General features: G+C 35.5%; 1 protein-coding gene across 1 annotated transcript in view; it reads right to left on the bottom strand.

Moving 5' to 3' along the window:
* Positions 1-12677, bottom strand: part of ypel2a (yippee-like 2a) — a 39048-nt gene extending 26371 nt beyond the window's left edge. The window contains exon 1 of the mRNA XM_001343922.9: positions 12531-12677. The gene's annotated coding sequence lies outside the window, so the exon portion shown is untranslated. The remainder of the gene's footprint in view (positions 1-12530) is intronic.
* Between the last annotated feature and the right edge of the window lie 876 nt (positions 12678-13553).

Here is a 13553-nt window from a genome sequence, read left to right on the forward strand (position 1 = left end):
GTGAGCTGTCGTCTGTCAGCTAACTGTGATTGTGTGGTGCCGCGCTCATCCTGGCCTCGGGTTAGAAGGGCCTGCGCTCTATGAGAGGCGGCTTTTTAATGCAGAAAGCTGGAGACCTGCCAACGATGCGAGCTCAAGCACACAGAGACAGCCAGACAGCTGAGCGCGTGTGATTTCAATACTCGTCTCTGTTTAACAGATTCAACCCTTTAGAAATGCGGTTCAACAAAACACTTCCATAGATTATCAGGGTAAATGTTAACTGATGTGATCAAAGTTTATTGCTTTACATAACAAACTGTACACTTGCTGTTCAGGAAAACAAGAGCAAATATTTAAGTCATTCACTCATTTTCGTTCCAGCTTAGTCCCTTTATTTATTAGGGGTCGGCACAGTGGTTATTCAATTTTATTAAAATTTTGATCATAGCTATAATGAAATTTCTTTATTCAGAGTTATTTATAGTGTTGGACTATCAGACAAATCAAAGATCCAAGTGCTAAAAAAAGGCCTCTTTGTCAAAAATCATTTAAATGTCATTACATTTTTTAAAGCATGGCTTTAGCTGACATCATTAAAGTCACACTCCACATCTTTTTGCGAGTAGACTCATTTTACAAGTCCCCTAGAGTTAAACTGTTGGGTTTTACTATTTTTCAAAATCCATTCAAACGATCTCCAGGTCAGAAATGAGCACTTTTAGCTTAGCTTAGCATAAATCATTGAATCGGATTAGACCATTAGTATCTCACTTAAAAATAAAAAATAAAAAGTTTTAATAATTTTCCTATTTAAAGCCTGACTCCTCTGTTATTAGATTGTGTACTAAGACCAATGAAAAAAGAAAAGTAATAGTAATAGTCCAGGAAATTTGCTGCTGTACCATGGCTGCAGCAGGGGCAATGGGGGCTATTTTCAGGTGCTGCATAATATTGTTGTGCCTTCTTTCGTTAGTTAGTCAACATTAATATAAGATTGGGCCAAATGAACACAATACCCCCTTTCTCGCTTTAAAGTCTGTCCACACCAAGGATGATAAATGTACGAATAAGAAAAATATAATTGTACATTTGTACATTTTTCGTAGAGTTTTTGGAAAGGTCTGTGTATGGAAGACATCTTTGTTAATTCCTGCTAGGGCTGGGCGATTAATCGAAATTGACATTCAAAACCTATAATCAATCAAATTTTTCCAGGTCGATTTTTTTAAAATTGCTTTCTCTACCGTGTGTGAAGTCACGTGACCCTGCTCTGTTAAGCCTTTTTTAAAGGGTAATCTATATGATTTCATTTACACAGGAATGCCAACTCACCCAGCCGAGGCTCAAACCAGCGACCTTCTTGCTTTGAGGCGACAGCACTACCTACTACGCTACCGCGCTGCCACATTTAAATGATTTACATTCAAATATTTGTTCACAGAAGATGCAAAAAATGCACTGTTTATTATTTACAGCATATGCAAAAGTTATAATATTTAGAAAATATACTGCTTTTTTTTCTACTTTTAATATGAAAAAACATTGAAAATAATGAATTTGGTTTCTAAAAGTTATTTATTATTTCTTTGTTTTGTTTTAATTTCAGTTTTGAATTTTTTTCAATTAATTTTCTCTTTTTTTTACGTTGATTTTCAATAAATAATCATAGATAGTAGATAGTGTGTGTTTCCTTCAATTGTTTTGAAATCAAGTAATGCACCCTTCATTCAGAAATCTCTCACTTGTAATACAGTATGTGAGCATATTTACAGTACAAAAACTTGTCAGTGATTTATAAGGGCAAAAACATCAAATAAAAAAAATTTAACGATCGTTTTTTAATCATAATCGAGTAAAAAATTTTAATCAATCAAGATTTAGATTTTAAGCCCATCTGTAATTCCTGCTCACATGGAGTTACAAAAAAAATGACTGAGATAACGCAGTCTTATGTGTGCCAGGCCAGTAGGAGGCGACCTCAATTTGTGAAGAAACACCATGTGTCTGCACACATATGGTTCTGTAGTTCACTTTTGTTGTTTTGCTTAACTTGCACATTTCTATTCACCTTATTCTCAGCTGTCGAGTGGGCGCTGCCATTTGAATCTTTTTGTCTCGCGACTTCCGGTCACATTCACTTCCATTCATTTTTTGACGTTAACAACTGCTCGTTACGCTGCTTGATGTTGCAATTTAATATTTTCTTATTATATTATGCTACTTGGTCTGTGTAGTCATGCAAACATTTGTTTGTTGAGCAAGTAGTTTGGCCATTTTCTGCCGTTTATTATTTCTAGTCATTTCTCCCATAGGCGACTGAATCGGAAGTTCTAAGACAATCGCGAAAACAGGCGCACTTCCGCATTTTAGAATAAGGTCAATAGACTGAACATGTGCATGATGCCGTTCGTTTCCCCAATACATCTTTTGTTATTTATGTGGCAACAATAATGATATTAATTTTAAAAACATGCACTTTGAAAACTGTTCGTAAATGTTTGTTTCGTTTCTAAATTCATTTTTTTTTATTAAGTTTTTAGTTGAAACCAGACCTAAATAAAAAGTCAATAAAAATAAATACTTTAATTAAATAGAAATAAAGAGTTTTTAAAAATAGCTCGAAACACTTCCAGAACATTATTTTTAGCTGATTAAAAGTTAATTGGAATCATTTAAAGTGGCAGATGATAAATTGTGTTTTGTGGATGTAATAGACAACAGCGTCACCCGCTTGTAAGGATGCTAACATAGTGATCTATTGTTTTTAGTGTAAACGTTTTGGTGGTCTGTTGTACACTTTTGAATTTGACAGCCTCTGGTCACTATTGGCTTTTGACATATGAAAAAGTGCAGGGTGAACATTCTTCTAAACATCTCATTTTTAGTCAGACAATTTGAAGAGACACAAGGACTTAATTATGACCAAAGTGAACACTAATTTGATGTGCTTTTTTTTAATGCAATTGCAAACTGACTTATTTTGTGTCCTCTTTTGCGTCATTGTGGCATGCTGGCAGCTCTGGATGAGATTTAAGGCAGAACCAATTACTAAAAGAATCCACAGGCATCTCATTTAATTACCCAGTAGCACAGACAGCTATTTGCCAGATCAAAAAAAAAAAAGCGGCTTGTGAGTGACATCATCTGATATTTGAATTCCAACCACATCTCTGCAAACCGACGTAATTATCACATAAACAAAAGCATTTGTTGGTCGTTTGTGACTCAGCAAAGTCAGAAAAAAACCCTGCTAAGGTCATAAAGCACGTGTGTATCAATTCAAACGGTAACACTTTACAATAAGGACCCATGTGGTAAGATAAGTTAACATGAACTAATGACAAACAAAAACTTGTACAGCATTTATTAATCTTAGTTGATGTTAACCCTTGCGTGCTGTTGGGGATGTTTTCCCTCCACTCTGGGTTGATTTGAGCCTTAATTTGGCCACAACCTGCCCTGTGTTTCAGCAAATGGAGTGATTTTTGGTGGCAAATCTAATTTTGACATATTTTGGGAAAATACTTTGATTTTCAAAAATTCAACAACACTTTATGGGCAAATTTGCTATCTTTTTGTTATGTTTAGGGCTGTTTTTGCCCCATTGCCTTTCATTATAATGACATTTTTTGATTGCAAAGTCTTGACACCAAATACTCATGCATTCTTGATTGTTGATGGTTTTCCCTGCTGGGAGGAGGTCAAAATGTTACTTTTTATGGTTGATCATTAATCAAAGTGCACAAAAAGCTTAGTTTCTGTCTTCCATTTGGAGTTTAAACAAAAGTCCTGACAAAAGTCTTATCACTATCCAAGTTTATGAACAACAAATACTAACTTGACTTCTAGTTGATAACTTGGCAACAGAAGTGGCTTAGATGAAAGACAAAGGCCTCTAGATTACGCTTGTTTACCAAAATAAAAAAAATGATCATGCCTTAATTTTTAATTATTTAATTATGACAGTAAGGTCTAACTTTGCTTAGACAAAAGTCTAGTCACTTAACAGAAATGATGTACAGTATAGAATATAAAGTCATGCTGCAGTGAAAAATGAATATTGTGTATGACTCCCATGAGCTTGGAGGACTGCATAAATACCTCTCTGCAATGACTCAAATAACTTAATAATAAAGTCATCTGGAATGGCTAAGAAAGCGTTCTTGCAGGACCGCCAGAGTTCATCAAGAGTCTTTGGATTCATCTTCAACGCCTCCCCTCCTTCATCTTACCCCAGACATCTTCACTAATGTTCATATCTGGTGACTGGGCTGGCCAATCCTGGAGCACCTTTGCTTTCAGGAACTTTGATGAGGTGGCTGAAGTATGAGAAGGAGCGCTATCCTGCTGAGGAATTTGCCCTCTCTTGTGGTTAGTAATAGGGTTGTACCGTTAATTAATCCCATACTTTACCAGCTGAAGTATCACGATACCAGGTAGTATTGCGATATTGTAATTCATAACTTAAATTATAAAGAAAATTGTCAGAAACACTATTTTATGTTAAAATAAGTCAACTTGAATTTAATTAATAATTCCCTTAAGGCCAAAAAGTATTATTTGCATATCACTTCACCTAAAATTGAAAAAAAAAATTTAAAATAAAGATAAAAATTATACAGAATTAAATTTGATACAAAAGAGCATTTTTCCAACAAAATTAGGCAATATAAAGTGGTAAAAAATTGTTTCAATCTTTCTTGAGTGATATTGTGTGTCTTATCTAATGTTTTTTTCCAGTTTAGATGTGCGTTCGAACTAAAGCGTTTCAAACATGCAATAGGGTACCATAAAACGGTAAAGTGCGAATTCTACACAGTTTTGCAACCTCAAAGGGCTCCACAGACTATTAAAATAAAATGATTTATTGTTGCAAAAACGTGCGAGTATTTTAGTGACTTTTCCACATGCAACAGTATTGTAGACAAAACCATTAATGGAACCATGGAATAAAATACCGCCAGTATTTTAGTCATAGTATCACAAAACTACCATAGTATCGGTAAACCAAGCAAATTTGCAATGTAATGGGCAGCACAAATGTCTTGATACCTCAGGCTGTTGATGCTGCCATCCTCTCTGCACGCCCCCATACTGAATGTAACCCCAAACCATGATTTTCCTTCACCAAACTTGACTGAGTTCTGTGAGAATATTGGGTCCGTGTGGGTTCCAATAGGTCTTCTGCGGTATTTGTGATGATTGGGATGCAGTTCAACACACACAAAACTGACCTTCTGCCACTTTTCAACTAGAAGTCAAGTTATTATTTGTTGGTCGATGACAAGACTTTTGTCAGGTAGTGTAGTGTGTGTGTGTGTGTGTGTGAGAGAGAGAGAGAGAGAGAGAGACCTTTGCGCACTTATGATACATCTGAGAAAATCTAAATAAGCAGCTCAGCTCTCAGAACACAGTAAAGATAGTGTGTTTCTGCACGCGTACACACACACACACACAAACACACAAACACACATGTTTGTTTTTGTGAAAAGTGGGGACATTACATAGGTTTCCATTCATTTTATACTGTCCAAACTGTATATTGTATTGCCGTCACCCCACCCCACCCCTAAACCCAACCATCACAGGAGACTGTGTGCAGCTTTACTCTCTGATTAAACTCATTCAGTGTGATTTATAAGCATTTTGAGAAATGAGGACGTCACCAATGTCCTCATATTTCACCTCCTTTTTGTAATACCTGTGTCACACCCATGTCATTATACAGATTTGTGTCCTGATATGTCACAAAAACACGTACACACACACACACACACACACACACACACACACACACACACACACACACACACACACACTATAACCTGTTGTTATACTCGATAGAACTCCATATAAAGCCAGAAACATTTTTGCACAGGCCTATCTAAAGGGTTAATGCTGCCAACTGATGATCAACAGTAAAAACGACACATTTGGCCTCTTCCCAACAGGGAAAACCAACAACAATCAAGAATGCATGATTATATGCTGTCATGGCTTTGCAATCAAAAAATGAAATTATAATGGAAGTCAATGGGGCAAAAACAGCCACTAGCATAACGAAAGGGTAGTCAATTTGAACAATACACAAGGGTTAACCAACGCATAAACTAATCCCACATGGCCTGCATGAGAAACACCACAGGGCCTCAGCAAATTAAATTTAGACGACTCATGAAAGGCTGCGAGTAAGGTTTCCTAGGAAGCGATTTGCGATTCTGTGATTATATTTGCTTTGGCACAGATGCGATCAAACAGGCCTTATGAAAATACAGCCAGCGAGGATTCTAGACAGCAGACGCGAGGCTTGAAATCAGACTCTCCTCAGCATAATTAAGCACCATTGTGTTCGCGCTGCCATTAGGAACTCTGTATAATTCTGCCAAATTATACAGCAGCATCATTTTCGACATCATTTCCTCATGCGATTTCTAACGCCATTACGTTGGGTTGACAAAAGACGGATGCGGTGTGGGTATAAGGCTAATTGGAGGTAAAACAATTATAGGGGAATTAATGGAAGACGCGGTGGCTTGACTTCATTCAGACCTGAACAGATGAAGACAAACGGCCGTCGCCAATATAATTACTGAGGTCATAATCACTGAAATGGTGCCCACTTTGTCTCTGTCTGCTTTTGTCTGTTTACCATTTCACATTAGTCTGGAGCGGACACCAAACACACATATAATGAAGACATCTCATTCATCAAGTGTCCAAACACGGCTGATAATCTCTCTCCTGAACACACAATGGATAACTTTACTAAGACTTTTGTGATAAACCAAGACTGTGCATTTCATTCATTTTCCTTTGGCTTAGTCCCTTATTAATCAGGGGTTGCCACAGCTGAATGAACCACCAACTATTCTGGCATATGTTTTATTCAAATTATGTTTAGAACTTCCCGTAGATTGAAAATGTGTCAGTGCAGTTTTCAGAGTTGAGTTGTTTTAGGCAGAAGATGCCCCTCCAGCCTCAACCCAGTACTGGGAAACACCCATACACACATTTACACACACACACACTTATACACTAAGGCCAATTTTGTTTACTCAATTCCAAGATTGTGCAATTGTAGTCAAATATTGGGGACGGAGACGCATTGGCTATGTTGGAAGAGTTTTTTTCCAGCAAACTTTTAGATATTTGTATCATGGTTTACAAGGCACGGTTATTTTTAATTATATTATATATTATATAATTATGCATACATACATATACAGTACACATATATACACACAAAAATCCCGTAATGAATTAGAAAAAAAGTTTATTCAAGGATTACAAAGCAAAAACAATACTTGTTTTACACGTTTAACCCTTTATTGGGTAAGGAACCATATATAACTCCATTAAGATTGACAACTGACATTGATTATATATATATTTTAAGTCATAGAAGTTCAGATCCTAACATACTAACATCAGAGTATTTCAATGAGTGCACTTTAAAGGGTTAATTTATTTATTCATACTTTGTCATTCATTCATTTTCTTTTCAGCTTAGTCCGTTTATTAATCAGGGGTCGGCACAGCAGAATGAACCGCCAACTTATTCAGCATATGTTTTACGCAGCGGATGCCCTTTCAGCCGCAACCCAGTACTGGGAAACACCCATACACTCTCACATTTACACACACTCATACACTATGGCCAATTTAGTTTATTCAATTCACCTATGGCGCATGTCTCTAAACCCACACCAGCACGAACATGCAAACTCCACACAGAAATGCCAACTGGCCCAGCCTGGACTCAAACCAGGGACTTTCTTGCTGTGAGGTAACAGTGCTAACCACTGAGCCACTGTGCCGCCATTATTAAATTATATTATTATAAATACATTCATTTATTGATTTTCTTTTCGGCTTAGTCCCTTTATTTATCTGGGGTCACCAAAGCGGAATGAACCGCTAACTTATCCCGCATATGTTTTACACAGCGGATGCCCTTCCTGCTGCAACCCATCTCTGGGAAACATCCATACACACTCATACACTACGGACAATTTAGCCTACCCAATTCAACTTTACCGCAGGTCTTTGGACTGTGAGGGAAACCAGATCACCCGGAGGAAACCCACGCGAACGTGGAGAAAACATGCAAACTTCACACAGAAATGCCAACTGACCCAGCCGAGGCTCGAACCAGCAACCTTTTTGCCATGAGGCGACAGCACTACCTACTGTGCCAACTTGTCGCCTGTTATAAATACATATACAACATTAAAAAAAGTCAAGCAAATAAATGACTTATTTTACATTTTAACCCTTCATAGGGTAAGAAACCATATATAACTCCATTGACAACTGACATTGATTATATATAATTCTTATAAAAAACTCTAGTAACACCAGTTTTTTTTTCTGTTGAGTATTTCAATGAGTGCCCTTTAAAAAAGCTTTAAAAAATGTCTTTATATTGCTGATAAAAAAGTCTTTAAACATTTATATATTCACAATTTGAAACAATATACTAATATATACACACAGTGCTTGGCATAATTGAGTACAGCCCATTTTGAAAATGAATATTCCAGTTATTAAAGGCATTTTGTGGCATTTAAACAAAACATTTATTAAACAGACAAATTTATTTTAAAAATATTTTAGTCACAAAACATATTTAGTAGTTGAGATATAATACAACAAATATTCAAGCAAAATATTGCAAAAAAAAACAAAAATAAAAAATAGCCTACAAAATTTCAACTATTTTTTTTTCTTATCTTGATTTTTCCTCCTTTTTTAAATTTGTATTTAATATTTTTCTATAACATAAATTTGGGTCTGATAGATAACTCTTATTCTATAACATAAACATAAGTCTTATAGATGTGTACAAATGAACTGTTAGCCACTTTTCTGCCAATACACACAATAGTTACATTTCCTCACTAGTTCAGGTTGATCAGATTGATTACACATCAACATTATCTTCCTCCCAAAGTAGTACTGCACTAACAAAAATCAGATAAATCCCTGTTTTCAATAAAAGCGCCAGTTATGCAACAGCAACACATGGTGCAGCAGGTACATCAGTGCAAAATCTGCTTTTAATAAATGGCTTTGTTTGCTTTGCTCATTTAAATGCAGATCTCAGGCAGTAAGAGGGCATCTAAACAGACCACGAAGACCCCTGGACAGGTGGCGAATCCCCCCCACCCCCCTTCCCCCCCCCCAATCCCTCACATAATACACAGCCGGCAGCTCCCATAATAGCACCTTTTTTGCTGTCCTTTGAAATCTGTCAGCACAAATTAAAAAGCTCCTGCTGCGTCCGCACATATGCTGTGATATTTAGCCAGTCGATTATACATCTGATGGATTAACTCTTTATTTTACATTGTCCCTGTTAAAGTAATTACAATAACAAATCTGAATTGCTTAGTTTTTTGCCAAATATCAAGTAATATTAAGTAAAGATCATGTTCAATGAATACATTTTGTAAATTTCCTACAGTGAACATATCAAACTTAAATATTGATTAGTACTATGCATAGCTAAGAACTTAATTTTGACAACTTTAAAGGTGATTTTCTCAATATGTTGTTTTTTTTAACCCTCTACGATTACAGATATTCAAATAGTTGCATTTCAGCTAAATATTGTCCAATCCTAACCAACCATACGTCATCTGAAAGCTTATTTAATTAGCTGATGTATAAATCTCAATTTTAAAAATTTGACAATTAACATGCAAAACTGAACATCCAAACTGCATTTGAGAGCCAAATAGTGAGTAAATACAATTAAAAATACAAGTAAAAATCTGAAATGACTTATAATTCATAACATATCATCTTTCTAGAGCCATCATTTGTTCATTCATGCCCAAGAACAACAGCACTTCTTCAGTCAGATGATGTATAAATCTAAATTTAAAAAAAATTGACACTTGAGACTTAAGGTTTTGTGTTCCAGGGTCACATATGTGATTATTAACATGCAGTGTGCAAAGAGCCAAATAGAATAGATGTAGAATCCCAAATTTAAGCAAACAATTTAAATGACTTCTAAACTATGGAGCCAGGTCAGTCTAAAAAAATAATACATTTACAAATTTATACATCCACAACACAATTCATATTAAAAAACATGATTCGTACCTACACAAAAACAATTTGTTAATTCAAAACATGATTAATAAATACACAAATCCAAGTAGAAAGTTTAAAATGAGACTCAAAAATACACAAATCTAATTTGTGAATTCAAAACACGATTCAAAAATACATAAATCCAATCTATAAATTCAAAACACATGTAAAAAATACACAAATCCAATTCGTAAATTCAAAACATAATTTGAAAATACACTAATTCTATTTGTGAATTCAAAACAGGATTTAAATATACATAAATCCAATCCAAAAATTAAAAACATGATTTAAATATACACAAATTCAATCCATAAATTCGAAACACGACTCAAAAATACACAAATCCTATTCGTAATTTAAAAACGCGACTAAAAAAAAACAAAAAAATCCAATTTGCAAATTCAAAACACTATTTGAAAATACACAAAAACCAAAATGTGTATTCAAAACACAATTTAAATATACACAAATCCAATCCAAAAATTAAAAACATGATTTAAATATACACAAATCCAATCATAAATTCAAAACAAGATTAAAAAATACACAAATTCAATCCATAAATTTAAAACACGACTCAAAAATACACGAATCCAATTCGTAATTTAAAAACGCGACTCAAAAAAACCCCCAAAAAATCCAATTTGTAAATTCACAACACTATTTAAAAATAAACAAATCCAATTCATTTGCATTCGTATATTTACTTGTGAATTTACAAATTGTGTGTTGTATCTCTGAATTGTGTTTTGAAATTATATATTGGAATGTGTGTTGTGCTCTGCATGTATATATTTTATTTTGTAAATATATTATTTTTGAGACTGAACTGGCTGCATACTATACTTGCATTTCATAACTTATCATTTATCTAGAGCCACTTTTTGTGCATTCATGCCCAAGTCTAACAACACCGGCACAAACCTCTCATGCTCCTATAATGACAAGAACCTACAGAAATACCCATGAATGTGCAATGCTCTTGGGAGTGTTGGAATAAAGTGAGGGTCAGATGGAGAAACAGAAGCACGGATCCAGGTCAGACGAGTGTGTGTTTGTTTCAATGAAGCATCTTCTATGTAGGCCATAGTGAATGCCACCAGACTGACGGTGCAGATGGCAGCACCAGCTCAGCACCTCTGGCAATCGCATCCTTGAAAACACCCACGGCTAAACCAATTCAGAAAAGCCAGCTTTAAAATGTCAACACGCCTGAGTGTCACTCACTTACGTGACAGTACACAATACACAGCATGTCACTTGTGACACATTTGAAGTGGTCTAACCTTTTAAGGGCACTTGTTTATGTATGGACGGTTCCCAGCAAGCATGTTTTGTTTTTAAAAGATATCTAATAGACATCTAAACATAGTCGTCTTAGCTAAAACAAGCCTAAATTTGGACTGTCAGTGAAAATCTAATAGACATCTAAGAATAGGTCAAAACTAGACTAGTCGTCAAATAAACAGAAATGAATGACACATATAAAGTCTGTCTAATTGACGACTAGTCTAGTTTTGGGCTATTCATTCATTCTCTTTTCGGCTTAGTCCTTTCATTAATCAGGGGTCACCACAGCGGAATGAACCGCCAACTTATCCAGCATACGTTTTACACAGTGGATGCCCTTCCAGCTGCAGCTCATCACTGGAAAATACCCGTACACTTCTATTCACACACATACACTACAGACAATTTAGGTTACCCAATCCAGTTTTGGGCTATTCTTAGATGACAATTAGATTTTTATTGACAGCCCAAGTTTAGCGTTGTTTTAGCCAAGCTGTCTACACTTAGATGTCTATTAGACGTCTAATAAACACAAAATTGATTTCTGTGTTTCATGCAATGCATAAATGCCTACTAGACAACATTAATAACCATGCACTTAACAATAACATCATGCAAAAGTTGTTGTAGAGCTGCAAGCAATGTTAACAATACTGTAATATTGGTTTATTTTCAGTTTAAACACTTTCTTATGCTGCTTTATTATGTAATACTGTATATATTTGCACATTACAATAAAATAGATTGGACTTATTTTGGATAAGCTTTGTTAAATGAATATAAAAGATCTTGGATAGACAGAAGCTGGATTAATGGTGAATGACACATTCATTGACATGTCTTGAAGTGTCAACATTTGCTCTTAGTACGGTATTAGAGTCCATACTACGTGCATATTAATTAATTCATTAACATAATTATTCACATTTCGATTATGCTGTGATGCAGTAGAGTACATAAATAGATCCCATAACTTATATCATAGGAACTGAGACTATATCCAAACTCAAACCATAAGTTTACAGAAATCATAGGTACATTTTTCATCAGCTGTCATAGTCTGCATGATAGTAAATAACCCACATTACATTTCCAAAACGCGAACTTCTTTTTAAAGATGTCACTAAACGTATTTAACGTGTAGTTATTACCTTTGAATGGAAAAAGACGCGCAGGTTGATGTCTCCTCTTCTTCAAAACCGCGACTTTACGCAAAACAAAAGGTGATCATTCTTCACAACACAAAGTTTCCAGGTATCTTCCACGCACACCGAGAGCAGCAGCGCTCCGTAAATACTGCACGGTCGCGCATCGGGCCTCACAATACAAGCTCCCAGTTTGATTGACAACAAGGCCAGCCAATCGTTAGGACGAAACGGCCTAGCAACAATACGCCGATTGGCCAACCTAAAAAGTGGACGGACCAATGAGCGAGCGCAAGGAATATGCAGGCGAAAAACCAAAACATTCGTTATCTTTGTAATGTGTCTGTAGTTAGCGAGTAGTAAACACTAAAGCACAAGTATGTAACAGGTAAATCATAATAGTTTATCAAATATTAAGATTTTAGACACTATTTTTACACGTGACAATAACAAAGATGCACCAGCCTCATCATAATAATTAAATAGCGCCTCTCTGCGTCGTGAATTTGCTTGATATTTTGTGTAAACTTGATAATTTATTACGTTTCTAAAGCAAATGATAAAGCAATGTATGTTCCTCATTTTACTGTACTCTTATATTAGCATTTTATTAGATGAATGAATTCAGGCAAAGATTATTTTGGTTGTTTTTATATATAAGACTATAGACATTGCTTTAGTGAACGGAGTTGTTAATATGTAACTTGTTAACTTAGTTGTGGAGATGTCTGTTTCCCCTCGCACTTCAGAGACCGACGGATTCCTGCTTGAAGAGGTATTACAAAATCCTTCCTGATGATTGAAAAGTCTCTAATGGATGCAGAAAATAATATGCAAGCACACGCCATTGGTCTAAATCAGGGGTTCTTAAACTTTTCAGCCTGCGACCCCCAAAATGACAAAGTGATTCGCGACCCCCAATATCCTCTGAGGTGGTTATAAATACAGAAACCTTGCATGCAATGGCGCACACACGCCAATACACCCGGGTATATTCTTCGTTGAATTTTTAAACGTATGTCAGTGCTA

The sequence above is a fragment of the Danio rerio genome, chromosome 10, assembly GCF_049306965.1.
Source record: "Danio rerio strain Tuebingen ecotype United States chromosome 10, GRCz12tu, whole genome shotgun sequence".
Taxonomy (NCBI): Eukaryota; Metazoa; Chordata; class Actinopteri; order Cypriniformes; family Danionidae; genus Danio; species Danio rerio.